Raw genomic sequence first — 19,888 nt, forward strand, 5'->3', positions numbered from 1 at the left:
GCTGATTCTCACTTTTTGTGTTATCTCCCCTCTCTCTCTCTCTTGTAGGTGACTAGATATTTGCGGTGAACTACTACTGCTATTGTTTACTCGCACACACCGTTTTGCTGTGGTGTAAACAAAAAACGGCAAGCTCGGCACAGTTGGGCTGTGTTGACAGAAACGACGACGCGAGTTATCTCGCGAGAAGTTGTGAAAGTGTGCTGACAGTTGGGGTTTTTGATACTAAAAAGTGACGTAATTTTGAGAGTTCAATCTATTTAGAATGCTTGTTTGAACGGTGAATTTGTTAAATTTGGAAGAAACTGTGACAGGAAAAGAACAGCAAAAGAGTGCCTCAAAATTAGTGAAACAAAGAATTTGAAGAGTTAACGGTGACGGTGAAATAAAAAAAAACATCTAAAAAGGAATAAAGAAAGATCAGCTATCTAAAGGAATAATAAGTTGCTGACTGTTGCAGAAAGTCCCTTCTCACTGTGAACCGATGTTTGGATTACAATTTATGACAATTTAAAGGTATGTACCAATTACTTTGATAGGGTTTAAAAAAAAATAATTGGGTTCAAAAATCACTTATAATTAAAAAAAAAATTTGACAACTCAAGCTGTGATTTTGACGACAGCTAAAACAATACCACAGTAAAGCCTAAAGTCAAAAACTCTTTAAACATATTTTTTGATTTGTATGGAACTTTGACCACCGATTGCTTTCGTCCAAATAAGCCATTTTACATCATACGTTTCTTTAAAAAAGTCTCCATACCAATTTGGGGCATGTCTATAGGAAAGTGATATGAAATCATTCGAAAATCTATATTTCGAGATGGATTTGTTGTCTTTGGCAAATATTACTTTATTTATGACTACCTAAGAGAAAAAATGTTACACTCTTAAAAAATACCTTTTGTTAAAAATAACAGCTTATCTCAAAAACACGATTTTGTTATATTTTATCCCCTTCGATTATTTTTATATTTTGATATGCTTAAAAGACAAAAAATCCAACTTTTGAGCTATAGGGTTTTACTTTTTTGTTGTTGTTTGGTCAAGTTGTGTTTTTTTGGTGTGGATATAGACTACACTGAAAAAAAAAATGATACACGGTAAAATTTTTTTTGGTGATTTTTAATTTCACTTTTTGTCACTTAAACTTGATTTGCAAAAAAAACACTTTTTTTAATTTTTTGATATGTTTTAGAGGACATAAAATGCCAACTTGTCAGAAATTCCAGGATGGGCAAAAAATCTTTGACCGAGTTATTTTTTTTTCAAAAAAATCGAAATATTGGTCGCGAACATTTTTCAATTTAATTTTTCGGTGTAAAATTGAATTTGCAATCAAATAGTACGTTAGTGAAATTTTGATAAAGTGCACCGTTTTCAAGTTATAGCCATTTTTATGTAACTTTTTTCAAAATAGTCGCAGTCCAAACATTCAATATTAAGCCTTTTTAAAATGTTAGTCTTGATTTAAATTTTTTGAAAATATTTTTTTCGAAAATATAGAAAAGAAATTAAACCTTTGCATAGCAATATCTCTGGTCGTATCAACAAAGTCCGAAAAAGCAAAATATAGAGAATTTTCTCAGCTTTTCAAAAATATTTGTTTCAAAAGTGGGCAAACATGAGCACTATTTTTTAAAAATCAAAAACTGCGACTATTTCGAAAAAAATACTTAATTTGAAAACGGTGCACTTTAACAAAATTTCACTAACGTACTTTTTGATTGCAAATTCAATTTTACATCGAAAAAATGAAATTGAAAATTTTTTGCGACCAATATTTCGATTTTTTGAAAAAAAAAATTATTGATTCAAAAAATCATAACTCGGTCATAGATTTTTTGCCCATCCTGGAAATTTCTGAAAAGTTGGCATTTGATGTCCTCTAAAACATATCAAAAAATTAAAATAGTGTTTTTTTGCAAATCAAGTTTAAGTGACAAAAAGTGAAATTAAAAATCACCAAAAAATGTTTTCAGCCGAATTAAAAAATACAGAAAAAATCGAATGACCGAAATCTGAGAGAATTGCTCAATAGCCATTTTAAGGTAAAATTATTCAGCTAAATTATCTTTTTGTTTTTAATTAGTATTCATTCATGTCCATTCTTGAAAAACAATATTTGAAAAGCTTTGGAGCAAGGACAAAAAAAAACAGTTTTTCTGCGATCGATGATATCTTGCAAACTATCGATCGGATTTTTTTTATAAAAAAAAAATAAGTTAAATGATTTCTGTTTTTTAATATTTTCAATTTTTTAATTACGACTTACCTCTCAATATGGTCAAATAATGTGATTTAAGTCCTAATTTATTTTTTCAGGCTAATTTGAAGCCAGAAACAAAAAAAAACCGTAATTACCTATGTCAACTAAAACAAATTAAAACAATAAAAATTGATGGGAGTTATGTTTGGCAAAATCAAGTTTTGGTGATAATTGTTATTTAAAAAATGGGTAATTTTTTAACGTGTAACTATAGTATTCTGACTAGTCCTTATCAAATTATAACATAATATAACTTCCCGGAAGACTCCGGAAAATCCCTTCTCGAGATACAGATTTCCGAATGTTTTTATAGAACTTTTCTATGATTTGCAATGGCTTATGGAAACAAAACTAAGGACAACGTTTCAAACACATAAAAAATAACAAAAAAAATTGAAATAAAGACATTTTTTCATAAAACAGTTAAAAATTCTAAAGAGGGTGTTGAAAAATACATTGTATTAAAAGATTTTGTCAATCCAAAAAAAAAATTAAGACTAAAAAAATCAAATTTAATGTGAAAAGGGCAAAAACACTAAAAAATTGTAAAAAACGACGTTTGTTTTATTTTTTTTTATTATTTCGGGTATTGTCTAAATAGACAATGGTTTTATTTTTTTGTAATTTTGACGTGATTTTGACGAGACCGCTTAAAAATGGTTTTATTTTGAATGTTTTTTTATTTGGCCAGGAAAGACATACCATCCTGTATTTTTCGTGAGGCTTTTTTTTACACTTAAGGCTCCCCTTTGCCTTCAAAACTCGATATCAGAAAAATCTCAAGGAAATAACGTGTGTATCTATTTCAGTGTATAGTTTCAGATAGCCTGTCAATTTTTTTACAAGTTTGTTTGTCTCGAATCAGAATTTTTTCTGGTACTTTTGTGCTCGATCCTCTCCGATTTCAATGAAACTTTGTAGACATGTTATCCTAGTCCTATATGAGCCATTTTTGTGTATATGGAGCCAATTGTACTCGAAAATGACATTTGGGAAGGGCGTAAGTTATTTTAATATGTTTTGTATTTTGTAATTTAAAAATAACTGTATCTCGAAGCCGATGCATCGTATCAAAAAGTGGTCAAAGACAATCTTGTAGAAAATTGGACGGGATTTCTAAAAAAATACACTGAAAGAAAAATACACGCCATCTCTATGAAATTTTTAAGTTTTTAAGTTTAAAAGTCACATTTTAAGGTGTTCTCACGATTTTTTTCGTTCAAAATTTTTGAGAAAAAGCCTAAGATGCTTCAAAAAGACTCACAAAAAATGTAGAATGGTATGTCTCTCCTAAAAAAAATACAAAAATCATTCACTAAAACTGTTTTTTTTTTCAAAACTGGTCTAACTTAAATTTTTTTATAACCAATAGTGGGAATCGATTCTCCAGACAATTTAACATTCAAGTCTCCATATTGATTACTGGCCAACGTCCAATCCTTGTTAGGATACAGCGATTTAAAAAACAAAAATATTGAAAAAAATGGTTTTTTGGTGGTTTTGTAAATTTTTACATGACTAAGGCTACCAACTGTACGGATTTTTTCCTTACCATACGGATTTTCGAACCTCTTCGCGGATTTTTAACAGGCCGGAATTTTTGTAGGGAATTTTACGTATAATACGGATTTGTACGGAATTTTAACAACTTTTTAATCATTGAATTGCTTTTTTGATTTGGTCGAAGCTTTTGTTAACTAGAAATTTTTGGTTTCTGTGAGTTTGATTTAAAAAGGGAGAGTTTTCCGGGGTTTTCTTCAATTCAACTTGATTATCAATAATTCTAGAGTTTTTAAACAATTGTCTTGCTTATGTTGATAGGCCCTTAAAAAAACTCTGGAATTGTTCTTTTAGAAATTCCTTACTAAATATATTTCATTTCTAAAAGCTTTCTAAAACTTGTGAAAACATTTGAACATTTAACAAATCTAGAGTTTTTTTTAAAGGTTCTATAAACTGTTGTGTTTCACATGCTATAGGACCTTTTCAATAAAAAAAACCCTGGAAAAGTGTTCGTGAAAACACTAAGAGTGATATTATTCGTAAAAACAATCTTGACATTTCGTAAACTTTTGAACGTTTAACAAAACAAAATTGAAGAACATAATTATTTGATTCAAATCACGGTTTATTTTATGAATACTTTTAAACGTGCAAGTTATAAGCACTCTGATAGCATTTTGTGAAATTTGTTAGCTTTTAAAAACGACACAGTTTTATATTTTTAATTCTAAGATTTATTAAAATTAATTTATCTAAATAATTCAATGACAGTTTTTGTTATACCATTGTGGCATATCGGCAAAGTGTACGGATTTTTGCTCAGAAAGAGTTGGTAGCCTTATACGTGACAGACTTGATTTTTCATTCTCGAAAATATTTTTAATTTCCCATAAGTTTGCCTTTTACTGCTTTTTGTTGAACATCTAAGGTTTGAAAACGTATTTTGAGAATCTGTAAAGGTCAAAAAGTGGGACATAGAAAGCTACCCATGTTGATCCACTTTTACAGGACAATTTCACATCTTTTTGAACAAAATGTCAGGTATCTTAAATCACGACCAACGTTTAAATAGGTTTAAATCTAAATATTCTAAAAAAGCCATAATTTGCTTAGTAGGCCCATTTTAGGGACATTTACCATATTATTGAATTGCAAAATTTGAAAGCGTTTCTCATCTCGATCTAAACCAGACACGCAGAATAGGGGCGTATTATGAATCTTTACTTGTTTTAGTTTTGCTTTTACGCCTGAGACAAGTTCACAGCATCGATTTCAAAACTCAAACCGCGGCCTCTCCGCAAAACAATGCACAATACGGTTGCTCACTCTGCAAGAAGTCTAACCAGAATAGCCGAAGATGAAGCCGAAGCAAATTGCAATTACTTTCAAGTACACACACACAATTCACACAGACTTATTATGTTTGTGGCTGGCCAGCTGTGCCAAGAATAAAAGAAACTAGCTAGGCGGGTTCTAAAAACAATTGTGAGATTTGTGGGTCTTTGAGCGTAATGAAAACGCAATTGAAATATCCTATAAATTTAAAAAAAAAAACAAATTATTCGCTCTACAACATTGCCTTCGCGTTCCCGATTGCAAGATCCCTACTCGAAATTAGGTGTCCGAAGGCTTGATTGTTGAGGCAATTGCAAACCTCTTTTTACACCCCAGCTTCCATCCACCCCGGGATTAGAACTGACGACCTTTGGATTGCTAGTCCAACTGCCTACAAGCGACTCCAGCGAAGCAGGACCCAGGGAGACGACTCCTACACCTGGATTGAGCTAACGACTTAACCATCTAGGTTAGACCGGGACCAACATTTACTTCCCCGTCCGACGGAAGGCGTGGTCAGACAAATCTCGTCTCGAAAAATGCCACCGGGACCGTTTGGGATCGAACCCAAGCCGACTGGGTGAGAGGCAACCACGCTTACCCATACACCACGGTTCCCGGTATAATGTAATAAAAGTTTGTAAAAGATGTACCTAATGATCACGACCATCCAAAATAATACGCCCATCTCAAACTTTTAGTGACTCAAGTTCTACAAAGCATCAAGACAGTGCTGTGTTTAGTTCTACCTGAGGTGTTGGCCTCAAACTTTTGCGAAAAACTTGTTCGTTCGTGGTGCGCCGCCCCTCACCTTTTCCATACTATAGTGTAATAGAGAGTCACGGGTAGAGAACGCCGAGCGCGATGCTTTCAAAGGTTGGCAGCCTCTGAAACTGGATGACGACGATCCACCACAAAACCGGTTTGCGGGGAAGAGAGCAAGGAAGAGAGATCGTGGTTCTTGTTTTTTTTCTGAGTGTTTGTTGTAGAGTTGAGGATTGTGTTATAGGAAGTCTCTGAAGTTATCTGATTTATAACTAGAACAAACTACCATAGAACCAAAACAGAACCAATAGGTCGAAAATAGAATCTTGCCTCAAAGAAAAAGTTCTTCAGAAGGCTCTCAAGAAAAAAAAAGTGAGAGGAAGAAAAACAGATTCGAGAACCAGCTCCGAAAACAGATGTTCGCAATTGGATGCAATAACGTCATGATTCGAATTCCCGGACGCTTCGAAACCCGGACACTTCAACTTGTTTTATCAATTATTTGGATATAAGTTCGCATTATGAATGTCAAAACTATGTTATTTGATGAATTCTAACATCAACTTTCATTTAAAGTTTGTTTGAACGCTGTAGTTAATGCCAAAACAATTGAATAAAATAAAATTATAAGTTTACCAAACATGCGAAACATTTCAACGGAAATATTTCATAGATGTCCGAAGCACCGGGAAGGCAAAGCTGAAATTTATGTTTTTGATTTTCTTAAATTCTAGCCATTTTTTATAAAAAATATCAATTGTTTTGATGTTAACAGCTTATTTGAGACCTAAAGAATGCCATTCACTAACATTTTAGTCCAAATTTGTGCGATTCATAAGCAAAATCGAGTGTCCGGAATTCGAAGCAAAAGTGTCCGGATTTCGAATCAGCTTTTATCAGTGTCCGGGATTCGAAGCACAACAAGTAATTTTAATTTTCAAATTTTGATGAAAAATTGTTAGAAAAGACATAATTTGCATGCATTCTCTTAAAACTGACTGTTTATACTAAATCCTAGAGATATTCCTACATTTCCAAATTATTACGTGATTTTTCGCCAGCTATAACAAAAATAATATCGTACTAAGTGTCCGGATTTCGAATCATGACGTTATTGTGGTCGCTCCGTTCTCGACTACCTGTTTGTTGTTTTTGGCACAGAGAGGTTCTTTTTGGTTAGGCCCACACTTCCGTGTACAGCGAGGGACACGGGGCTATGTTTTTGAGCGGTGAACCGAGCAGAGCCTGGTTCATTTGAAAGTTTAATCAAAATAAGTTTGCGTTTTTTCTGAGTGTGTGTTGTATGCTGAAAGCAGTGACGCAAAACGAAACTGCAGGTAGGAAGTGGGTTTGTTGACACAATGTTGAATTCAATTGGTTGGATCCAGTGTGTTACTGACGTTGAGCTTGAGTTGACTTTGATCGATAGGAATTTGAACTTGAAAATCAATTTGGAATGAAGGAATACTGAACTTGGATTTGACATAAATCAGCTTCTCGGAACTTGATAAGCTTGAAAGTACTTGGGCTTGCATAGAGAATTGGACTTGCAGTGTTGATATTATTTTCTTTATCAAAACTTCACCTGGAACAAGATATAACTTTGACTGGACCTCGAGTTTGACTAGAACTTTATCTCGAATTTGAATTGGATTTAGACTTATCTTAACAGAAAAGAGATTCATCGCAAAAATAAAAAAAAAAACAATCAAATAGTTTCAAAAATATTAGGTATTTTTTAGGTTAAACATAATAAAAAAAACGTGACTTAATCCACCTTGAGGTGGCTGGTGCCTTCCTCACATTAATGCAGTTTTTTTTTCTAAATAGCAATGCAAATACAAATAAAAAATCATATACTCATAACTTTTGACAAAGTTGTAAGATGTTCAATATCCTCTCATGATTAATTCCGACTACATTTTCATCAGAATATCTGAGATCCGACCTCCACTTAAGTGGTCATAATTTTTGATAGAGTTATCAGATCTTCGATGGTTTAGGCTCATTTAAAATGTCTTACAATTAGAGTAGTACTAACGACGGGTCGCATGATAGACCCGGACATCATTTTTATCGAAATATCGGAGATCCAGCATTCAAAAAGTTTGTAAATAACACTTAAGTGCTAATAACTTTTGATAGGGCTATCAGATCTTCAATGTTTTGGGCTCGTGGGAAAGATCTTTTAAATATCTTTCTAAAAATTTATAATATGACTTACAAAAACCACCCTTTTTACGATTCTCCGGACTTTTCTCAAACTGTTTTCTTAGCATAACATTTGAAGTACTTTACTAAACTTGCTGATTTTAAATAGAGACTTATGGGACCCCAAGACGGATCGAATGAGACCAAAACGGTCAAAATCCGTGAAGTCAATCCGGAGATAATCGAGTGACAATTTTTTGTCCACCCTCCTACACACATCCACACAGACATTTGCTCAGAACATGATTCTGAGTCGATAGGTATACCTAAAGGAAGTTCATTTTTCGAGTGATTTTATAGCCTTTCCTCAGTGAGGTGAGGAAGGCAAGATAGAATGTAACAATGGGGCACTTTTTGTCTAATGATAAAAATTTCAAAATATCAATATAAAAATGAAAAAAAAAATATTTTTTCTGAATAGTCCGAATCATAACCTACAACTTTGCCGAAGACACTAAATCGATCAGAAACTCTCTTCTCGTGTTACAGTTTTTCTAATTTTTTAATGTACCGCCCTAACTTTGTATGTGGGTCATTCCAGGTCAACTGGGTACACTTTTGGATTCGACTTTCACCGATTTGGACCAAACTTGGAGGGAACGTTCATCTATCGATAGTTAAAAAATTTTCTAAAAAACTTTTTTTCTTTTAATCATAACTTTGCAACTTGTTGAGCAAAAGACTTTCTGCAGGTTGAATTTTTGTAGAAAATTGTCCAAGGAATTCGAAAAAAATAAAATTTTAACCCTCAAATGCCCCCTTATACTATATTTTAACGTTTTAAGTATTAACCTTCAGTTGTGACCAATTCTTTATATTTTTATTTTTTTTATTTTATCACCGTCGTGTTCCCCGGACAATTTTACATAATAATCAATGTAAACCTCAAACTAAAATGAAATATTGGCGAGATACAGCGATTTTACTGAAAAAAAGTTTGATTTTGCGCAGCACTCGGAAGCATATTGTGTACTTTTCAACAAAAAGGGATGAATCCCGCATAGTTCGGTTTTTATAGGGGAAGGTGGGGCAAGACGACCATATGGGGCAAGAGGAACAATCGCTCGTATGGCCGTAATTTTTACAATTTTGATTATTTCCAGTATGAGGAATTGTTGCTAGCAATGCAATTAGCTGATTCTACTACCACATAACCGCCAAAACGACGTAAACGCCACGGGGCATAAGATTTAATGAAGTTTTTTCAAAACCTTTGTTTTCTTATAATATTTGGAAAGTACAAAATAAGGCTTAGGGTTCGTTTTAAGGCACATTTTATCAAAATGCTATTATTCCTAGATCAGTAGTGTCCCTACCAATGACGTGAACCTTTTACAAAGTATGATTTAACTTTTGGTTATTTTTGTTGAGAGCTTTTAAAAAATCTTGTTCAGGTGGGGCAAGTGTACCATATGGATTTTTAGTATGGAAAAAATTACGAATTGCTGCAACAACATATTTTATTGGGAAATAAATACATGAAAGTACTTAAAAACTGATAAACAATTGTTAAAAAAATTGTCCATACAAAATATAGTGATATTATGAAAATTTACTATTTATCATATATCTTTTCGTAATATATCTTTTCGTAAAAACGATAAAATTTTTAGCAAAACATTATTATTTAATCTAAAAATGGAAGAAACCTTTCAAATACATTCTAATCTGATGTATCTAAGTGATAACAGTTCAATTGTTAGCAAATTAACATGTTTTTTTCATGCATTGTTCCTCTTGCCCCAACGGGTTGTTCGTCTTGCCCCACTAGTTGAGTAGAACGTACGGAAAATCAAAATTTTTAAAATCAATTTTTTACATTAAAAAACAGGATTTTTTAAAAACTTGCTCTGACAAAGTCTTAGTTAAGACCTAGAATAAGATGTTTATGATAAAATCCGACAGATATTTTAACTGTTTAATGGGTTATAACGAGCATTTCCTTAGCTTGTTACACTTGCCCCACTTTCCCCTATGTGAGAAACTTATTTCGGATTTGAATTCATAGGACCATGTACTTACGAGTGCAGCATAAAATCAAACTTTTTTCAGTAAAATCGCTGTATTTCGCCAATAGTTCATTTTATTTTGAGGTTTACATTGATTATTATGTAAAATCGTCCGGGGAACACGATGGTGATAAAATAAAAAAAAAGAAATATTAGGAATTGATCAAAACTGAATTTTATTACTTAAAACGTTAAAATATAATATAAGGGGGCATTTGAAGGTTAATTTTTTTTATCGAATTCCTTGGACAATTTTCTACAAAATGCAACCTGTAGACAGTCGTAGGCTCAAATATTTGCAAAGTTATGATTAAAAGAAAAAAAAAGTTTTTTTTAGAAAATCGTCAAAAAAGAGGGCGGTTCAAAAATAGAGGCATGGTCCAAACAGCACCAAACTTGGGATTTCTGTTAACTATAGATAGATGAACGTTCCCTCCAAGTTTGGTCCAAATTGGTGAAGGTCGAGTCCAAAAGTGTACCCAGTTGACCTGGAATGACCCATGCTTATTTGGCTTATTTGGACTTGAAGAATCGATGGACTTCATACAAATATTTAAAAACTACAATAATTAATATCAGGATTCTTCAGGAATTCTTGGAGAACATCTAAGGAGCTCAATAGCACCATACTTTCTTTACTGCTTTAGAAAATTTTCTTAATATTTGAAATTAGTTTATAAATTCAAATTCCATCAAAAAGTTTTGTCATGTAAATTAAAAAGGAAACACAATGCGCAAAGTTTGGACTCAACCAATCTGTCTCAGTTTTGAAAAAAAAAATTTATCCTAAAATTAGGTCTACAAGTTTAATAAATAAATTTAGACCATTTTTTGATTTTTAAAATCTTTTACATAATTTTTTTGTCAATTTAACCCAAATAAATGGATTGGTTAGGTCGTTAGCTCAGTCCAGGTCATCTCCCTGGGTCCGGTCTCGGTAGAGTCGCTGGTAGGCAGTTGGACTCACAATCCCGCAATCGAGAACGCCAATATGGATTGTAATTTTCGTTGGTACTATTTTTCATATTGGATAAACCTTAAACAAATCTGATCTGTTTTTTTTTTAACTTTTTTTCGGCCTAAATTCAGTCTGGCTGCTAAACTTTTTCCGTTTTTTTTTTAGCTTTTTTTGATCCACGATCTTCAACCCAGGTCAAGTCTTCGTTCCCACTCAAAACCAGGTTGTGTTGCTGTTGTTGAACGTTCTTAAAGGTCACGGAAACCGAAAGCCCCACAGTTATAAGCGCCGCATAATCCGCCAGTAGTTCGAACATCAACTCCGCGAACCGAGAGGGGAAGGTGAAAAGAGCAGAGGTTTATGTTATTTCATTTGCTGAACAAATACGAGCAACGCCGCCGCCACCACCATCAGGCCATGTTTACAGACCTTCGGGCCCTAGCTTAACGATCGTACCTTAAAACCATGTTTAGCTCTACAACACGATACGCGGTACAAAGTCGTCAAAAGAACCTACTTCTTCGCTGCGCTGTTGGCCCATTCGTTGACCTCAATCGCGCTGTTGATGGACTGCTGACAAACTGGGCCCGAGTGGTGATCGCGAAAAATGAGTTGAAGGCGAAACTTCAACTAGAATCACAGATGGTGGGGGTACAGATGATGGAAGAGATCTACACCGGACGTCAGGGAATGGTGGCGTGATCGATGAGGGCGGTGTGACGTTCATGTGCACCGTTACTCGAGGTAACGAAGTTACGGAAGCGCGACTTTGTGGAAATTTTTTATTTCGTTGTTTCGTATGATGTTCGGTGTCCCTTCCAAACCTATGACCACAAACCCCAATGTGTCATACCTGGTCAAGAAGGCGAACTCGCCGTTGATTGAGCGTGCTCCATTTTTTAAATACTTCCGTCACGCAACCTCCCGCCAGCGAAGTTCTCTTCCGATGAACTAGAAAGAGACCATTAACAGCTCTCCGGGTCTTGCCCCCAATACCCACTCTGTATCCAGACCTCGTGTTTGCGCTTAACCGGAGACTTCCAAGCTGCTGGTTGATGGCCAACGGTGGCGCTTTTCAGGGCCACGCACCGGTCAGGCTACTGAATAATTATCATTATCGTTGACATGATTTGCTGGGACTGGTGGCGGTCGAGGCCTCCGGCGAGGTCGTAAATCCACTCTTTTACTCGGGTCTTTCAGAGGCAACGATTATGGTTCATATGTAGGTAAACACGACTTTGAAGCGCCGGCTGGAAGGACTTGCGTGAAGTTCTCACTTTGCCTATTTGCAGCGGTGTTTATCGTTTGTTGACGGTAGAGGGCAGTTTTACGAACAGTACCGCGTTTAGCTCATCGGGTTTTGACAAATGGCAGCGATTAGTGCTCGATTTAGCTGAGTTGAGGTTAGCGGGAATCTACAAACTTAATGTTGTAAGTAATGGAGCTGGGAAGTACTGAGTAAATTGCTTTTGTGACATCATCTCAGAAGTCATTTCATGCCAAGAATTGATTCGAACGTACACAGAAAAAAATGTGAATTTACTCGACACGGAAAAAATGAATCACATGTAAACTCAGTTGATGTAAACTTAAGATTCGACGTAAACGGTTGAATCACACGTAAAATCATGTTTTTACGTATAATTTGTTGCAAATTTACATCAAATTACATGTAAATTTAAATGTTTAATGACGTTCAAAAGTGTTACATCATAAATGATGTAACATTCGGTATTTTTTTTGTGTGTAGTTGAGGTATTCGGTGCTTAGCTCAACCCTTGAAGTACACTTCGGAGATGAGAGTTTCGTGCTGGTAATTGCAATAGATGATCAAATACCAGTGTCGTATTCAAATTTCATGGTTGAAGAATCTTCTTATCGAGTCAACTAAGCTCAAGTTAGTAATCCAAACTTTCAAATCTAAAAAAAACTCACAAAAATCTTGACCAACTTGCATATATTTAGCTGATGAACTACTTTTAACAAGAATGATAGTGAAAGCATATTCTTGACTCAGGTCAATTTCATAACCTAACCAATAAATCAACTGTTGCACTACATCGCTGTAGTCCCCGGAAAGTTCTTCAAACTGCCAATAAACAAAACAAATAACTTCCGATGTCACAGCGGCAGCAAATTACAGCAACTTTGCCCTTTTCCAAGCCGAACGGTTAGCCCGATTTAACGACCGCGCGTAAATAAGCTTTCCTCTGCAGTTTTAAGGGGCTCAATCCGACGACGACTGTCGGGGCGAACAATTAATCAGAATGAATTGCTGCCACAACAGTTCAGTGGGAAAATCCACGTTGAGGCCAAACTCTGCTGGAACTTCCACGATTCCAACGATTCTTCTGCACAGCAGTGACCACGAAGTGGGCATAACATTTGAAGCTGGCCTATTGTGACGTCGGCTTCCACGTCGTTGCCTGAGTGCGATTTGTGGTATTGCCGAAAAAACAACTACGAGAAAAAAAATGCTGCCGGCAAGTTCGCCTATAAATTAATTCAAGGACAAATAGCTCGGTTTCGGGCCGGCGGGGAACAACCTTCTCTTTGGCCAGACTCTCGTGGAACAAACGCGAAAATCGCGAAAAAATGCCCCATTCGAATGCACAACCACGCTGTACACACGAATACAGCTGAACAAAAAGCGAGTGTGGAGCTTTTGACCGGTCACAATTATTCAATTAAAAGCTTTCATGTGTTCATTATAGCTCCGTGTGCGCGCACGACGACGGCGACGGTGTCTGAAACAAAAAGAAACGAGTCATGCCAGTTTTGAACCCGAACTGGTTTCGAGCCACGGCAGTGGTGGACGAGAGTTGCGAGACACTTTAGGTGGTGATCTACAGTTTGACTCGGTAGGCGCCGGTATTGAACAGCAAAGCAAGGATGGTTGAAGTCGTTTAAACTCAATTTTTAAAATCTGTAGTGGGATTCGGTTGGTGATCTTCTTTTTGACTGGGCAGGCACCGTTATTGATCAGCAAGCAAGAATTTCGCTGTGCTAAGGTCAATATATTAAAATGTCAGAAGCAGGAGTCGAAATCACTTAATCCTTAGAAGCCTTAGAAGTCGGAGTCGCTAAAGTAATCCGGCCTCGTAGTCCTAACAGAAAGGATGTAGTATAACACTAAGTAAGAATATGCATGGAAACCTCCAAAGGTCCACAACTCACGCCATCGACTGTAACGTGAGGATCCGTACTGCTACAAAAAAAATAGCAGCAGCATCGTCGGAGTTGTAGTAATAATAGGTGAACGACGCCGGAGTTGCACTTTCAAGGTCCCCTTTTTCACGATCGACAGCCCAACTGGTTGTGGATTTGACCGATCAACCGGTCCGACCGTCCGATCCTATAGGGGAAGCAAACCAGTTCTCCAAAATGGCGCAGACTCCACCGAGTCAGCAACGAATGGGCATCGCATCTTGGCGGCGGCCAATTATTAGCTCAGCAGCTGTGCGAGACGCGGTCAAAAAGCTTAGCCACTTCCCGTCAGTCAGATAAAAATCATCAGCAGTGGTTGAAATCTCCAGTCGACGACGACTGGTTTTGTGCTAATGATATTCAACCGAGACAAACGCGGAGATCGAAGATCTCGAAATCAAGGTGGGACGGTCATTAGGCGAGCGCGCACGGTTGGTGATCGTGAATTGTTAGAATGATGGCATTACATAATACCAAAGTTAATGTAAGGCGGGGAATATCGTTTAGAAGGATCTACTTTGTTGCGGGATTAGAGTGTTTGTTTGTATTAGTCGTGGGGTTTGCACTGGTTCAAACACCGATTAAATCCCTGTAGAGGGCACAACATGATATCCAAGTTTTCATTGATAACATCGTGGGCCAAACTTAGAAATCGTAGGACAAACAGAATCTGCATTATTTTTTATTAACAAGTTTATTAATATGGGTAATTCCAGGTTAACGAGTATACTTTTGGATTCGACCTTCATCGATTTGGACCAAACTTGGAGGGAACGTTCATCTATCGATAGCTAACAGAAATCCCAAGTTTGATGCTGATTGTGCCATCCCTTTGACGATTGTCTAAAAAACTATTTTTTTTTAAATTATAACTTTGCAACTTGTGAGCAAAATACTTCCTAGATGTTGCATTTTATAGAAAATTGTCCAAGGAATTCGATAAAATTTAAATTTTAACCCATAAATGCCCCCTAATATTATATTTTAACGTTTTAAGTATTAAAAGTTTTGACCAATTCCTCATATTTTTTTAAATTTTATCACACGATGGTGATTCCCCGGATAATTTTACATAAAAATATACATACACTCAACCCCCGGTGGTTGGTCACTTTTTCGTTTGACACTTTTTTAGTTTGTACCCCGTTGGTTGGTCAAAGTCAAACTAAAAAGTGACGAAATGTCACTTTTTACACTGCGCTTACGCACACTATCAAAACAAAAGTTTGGAAGTATATGTGAACTCCGTGTAAAAGGGGTGTCAAATTAAAAAGTGACCCCGTTCGTTTGACAACAGTTTGTGTCAAACTAAAATGAACTATTGTCAAGATACAGCGATTTTACTGAAAAAAGTTTGATTTTGCGCAATCAAAATTGCAATCAAACAACATTGAAAGCAAAAAAAAAAAAGTGCACCGTTTTCAAGTTTAAAAAAATACTTTACTAGAAAAAATTTGATTGACACCAGCAAATCGATTTTTTAAATGTGAGATTTCTTTTTCTAATGATTTTTAAATATCACGACTTCTCAGATTGCAGTTAGAAGCGGGGTTGGATACTTATCAGGCCTGAACTTAAAAATAGTGAAGAATGGTCCGCCTAAGTAAAAGGTATCGAAAACCTTACAAAAACATACAAATTTATGAATCCTGTGCAGTAGGCTTATGCTTTGGGATGTTTCCATCACTGTTGGTTGGTTGATGAAATTTTTTTATTGAAACTATTTTTAACGAAATTTAAAGTTTTTCGACTACTTTTCCAGGGTGCGGGCCAGAATGGTCAACTTAGAAAACAAGCCATTTCGTCTAATACGACGTTGAAGGGTGATAAGAAATGACTTAAGGGGTTACAAACATGTAAATCGGCAAAAATGTTAGAGGTTGGTATGAGCACACACTTACTTTTATTTAAAATCTATTTTCAATGTATCGAAATATACATTTTCAACTTTTAACAAAACAAATTTGAAGACATTTGGTTGTATCTTTGCCGAGATATAGCTGTTTGAAAAAAGCAGTTTAAAAAAACGAGTGCCACGATATCTCAACACTGCTTTGACCTAATCGGCTCAAAATTTTGGCGAAGTCTCGCTAAACCGGTTCCGTGTGTATGACAAAGGACGATTTTCAAAAAGTTTATTTTAAAAAAAGTTAAAATTATTTTTAAGTTTTTCGTATTAGAAATCGTCAGTTTACGATTTTTGTATTTTTTTAAAAAGCATAATTTAAAAATTGGGCTTCGTCATGCACACGTGATATGTTTTGAGGGTCTCTTCTCAAATTTCAGGTAATTCGGCCCAACCCATCTCGAGATATCGTGGCACCAGTGGAATTATCAATTTTGCCGTAATATGAAATTTTGAGATTTTGTACAAGTATGTAACCCCTTAAGTAACCTTTCCAACATAGTTTCCATGAAGTTTGGTCACTTTTATAAAAATAGTCACTTAACAAAACAAACATTTTTTTGAAACCTGTAAATATGTCAAAATAAGACATTTTTCTACAAATAAACATCAAAACAATTAAAAAATCAACTAATGTAGCATTAAACGTTATTTGTAGGGTTAGTGAATTTTCACGATTTCACAAACAGCGTGAAATTCGTGAAATTTTAAGATTTCCGTGAAATCCCGTGAAATTTATCAATTTTATCAAATCAATTCTTTGAAACAACAACATAATAAATATTTGATCCATAAAGACCATCCATAAATTTTATTGATTTTCATTTGAAGAATTTTTAGCAAAACATACATTAACATGAAATTGGATGACATTTTCTGAGAAGTAAATGCTGTGAATAGTTTTTAAATCATGTTAACAAAAATCACTCAAAGTAAAAACACGGAAGATAACATCAATTATTTGATTCCGAAAATCTTAATTTCTACAAAATTTTAGCTTTTTAAAAAAACTTGTTTAAATTGATTGAACAAGTATACTGTGATAAATTTCTTAATGATTGCACAGTTTTTTTAAAGTTGAATTAATTTGTTTTTAGAAATCAATGAAAGGCAAAGATTCATGCAAAAAAAAACATTCAACATAAACAGTCTATTCCCTGAGAACTTAGGAGCAAGCAATAAGAATATAAAATGTGAAAGGAATTAAAATTGAGAAATAGATTACTACTTAGAGTATCAATAATAGTTTATCAGTTATTTATTTAGTAATATTTTCACTGGCTGTTTAAAAAAATTGGCTACTATTTTATTTTGAAGGTATGATTTTAAAAGAAATTTAAAGGTATTCAAGCTTTGTTTTATTCTCATCATATTTAAAAAAAAATCGGATTTTTTTGAGTCCTGTTTAATTGTATGCATGGTTCAGATAGAAGATAAAAAAATACGTTTTTTTTTTGGATTTTGAATAAATTATTAAAGATTTCGCTACAGATTAAATTATGTTTGCCTATTGATTTCAAATTTAGTTTTTGAAAAATAAGATGAAAACCATAAAAATATTTTTATTGGGCAAAAGTCGCAGAAAAAAAATAGTATTGATATGAAATTCAATAAATCAGTGTAAACTTTTTAGCTTTATTAATCGAATATAAAAAAAACAGTTCAATAAATGAGAAAACGCATGCATTACATTTTGTTTTAAAATATTTATAGAACCACGTGGAAACTTTTTTGAAAATTAGGAAAATATTTTTTGTGTCACTTTCAAATTAAATAAAGATTTTTTTAGTTTGTTGAAAAATAATAAATAATGAAGCATAAAAAGTAGTTTCTTTCATTTTAGCATAAGATTTTCAGAGTTATTTCAACATTTTTCACGGTCCGTGAAATTTCCGTGAAATTTGGTGTTTTGAAAATAAGGTTCCCGTGAAATTTGTATTTTTTCAGCGTGAATAATCACTATGCCTAGTGAAACTATCAGGAGTGAAATAATCCACTTTTAATCCAAATTTCATAACTTTTGATTGTTTTTATAATACGGGATAAGGGTGGCCCATCTAGTAACATTATAAGCATTGAACAAACTTTTTCAAACGATCTAACTTTTCAGAATGTTTATTTTAGAAAATAATCTGACTTATTGTTCATGCAAAATAAAGTTGATAAAAAGTCTTGTTTAAAAAATTAAGGGTAACTTAAGTAATATTTAAGCAAATTCAACTAAAATAATTGTCCTAACATTCTTTCTTATGTCCTTTCATTTCAGGTATGTATCAAATTTTCTTGCAAAAAATTACTTGCAAATCGTTAGTAAGTACAATGAGCAGCTGTTGATATGCCCTGGTATTCATTTACAGTTAAAACTTATTAAAACTCACAAGTTTGAGAAATCATAATGTCATAGGAATTCTTAAAAGACCCACGATGCTTGTGTATTGTTTCTAATCAATTATGTACACTATTCTTAAACTGTGCACTGCGTGGGAAGATACTACCACCACGCCGCTGCCCCCAGCCAAAAGTCACGTTCGAGTCGTGAATGGGAGCGGATCGTGTTTCGAACGCCAGCACGAAGTTTGTACCGTTTTGGTGTTTGAATTAGTCGACGTATTTTTACGACTCTTAGGAGAGAGGAAGTAGACAAAAATATCGCTCGAACTATTTTCCGGTATGTGTATCTCGCCGTGAATGAACTCTCGAAACCCGTGGCGTCGCTGTCGAATGAGCCTTGACCGGTGGGGGTTTGGATTTGATTCGTTTATGATGGCACTTTAGTTTGTGTCAAAGAATCTTAGATTTAAAATCGTAATCAACGTATCAAGACAAAGTAAGTCATCTCTATCTCGAATCGCCATGGTTACATTGTTTCTGCCCGATGAACCTGAACCGCTCGCCGTCTTCGAGTGCATTCGAACAGAACCGAATAACGATCGTTTCCGGTCCCAAAATACCCGCGGCGTGAATCCGCCTTATTAAGCGGGGAGATGAAACTTAATCACGTCCAATTCACGTTTATAACTCGATCGCACCAGAAAAAAAACCCAGTCCCACCGCATTTCTCCCAACCGCTGGTCGCACTTTTAATGGATGCTGTAGATATGTTTTTGTCGAAAATGTAGGTTTTTGGAGCTCGCGTCGCTGTTGATGGCCGGGGAGGGAAAAGCTTCCTAACTCTGGTCCGCGGCTCGTTACAGACGAATTACGCATCATTAGTGGGCGCGTTTTTGGCTGAAGCGTCGAGGCATGCAGTTTTATACGGGCCATATCATCGCCGGAGCTACCTCCTCCCTAAGTTAAAATCGCTGAGCAGGTGAGCGTTATGGTACATCACATAACTTTTACGAGCCCTGGCCGTGGATGATCCGTCTTTCACCGTTCTGCCGAGCTGGATATCTGTGCTGCACGCGAAACGCTGATCTTCAACGTCAACTCACTTCCGCAGTACTCCGTCTTGTCCAGCTGGTGCCGGTCCCAGCTGACTGACGACGATGAGCAGCACGCGCGCCGTTGATCACTCACTTACGGCGCAGGGAGTCTCCAACTGTAAGAAGATCTTCCTCCAACCGCAGCAGCGCGAGTTGGCCGCTGATCAACGAACCAACGAACTAAGCTAGTTAGTAGTCGTGCGATGAGTACTGGCGCAAACGAGCCGCGGAAATGTGCAGCCAGCCAGCCAGAAGCGGAAAAAAGTTGTGCGTTATAATTTTACAGTTAGCTTTCGTTTC

The 19,888-nt window shown here is 35.3% G+C and overlaps 1 protein-coding gene across 3 annotated transcripts in view; it reads left to right on the forward strand.

Moving 5' to 3' along the window:
- Positions 1-264: 264 nt before the first annotated feature.
- The window catches only part of LOC120425849 (phospholipid-transporting ATPase VD), a 135,233-nt gene continuing 115,609 nt past the window's right edge, over positions 265-19,888 (forward strand). The window contains exon 1 of one of the 3 annotated variants that reach the window (XM_039590468.2): positions 265-516. The gene's annotated coding sequence lies outside the window, so the exon portion shown is untranslated. The remainder of the gene's footprint in view (positions 517-19,888) is intronic. The other 2 variants (XM_039590470.2, XM_039590471.2) reach the window with 2 other exon arrangements.

Source organism: Culex pipiens, chromosome 2 (genome assembly GCF_016801865.2).
Source record: "Culex pipiens pallens isolate TS chromosome 2, TS_CPP_V2, whole genome shotgun sequence".
Lineage (NCBI taxonomy): Eukaryota > Metazoa > Arthropoda > Insecta > Diptera > Culicidae > Culex > Culex pipiens.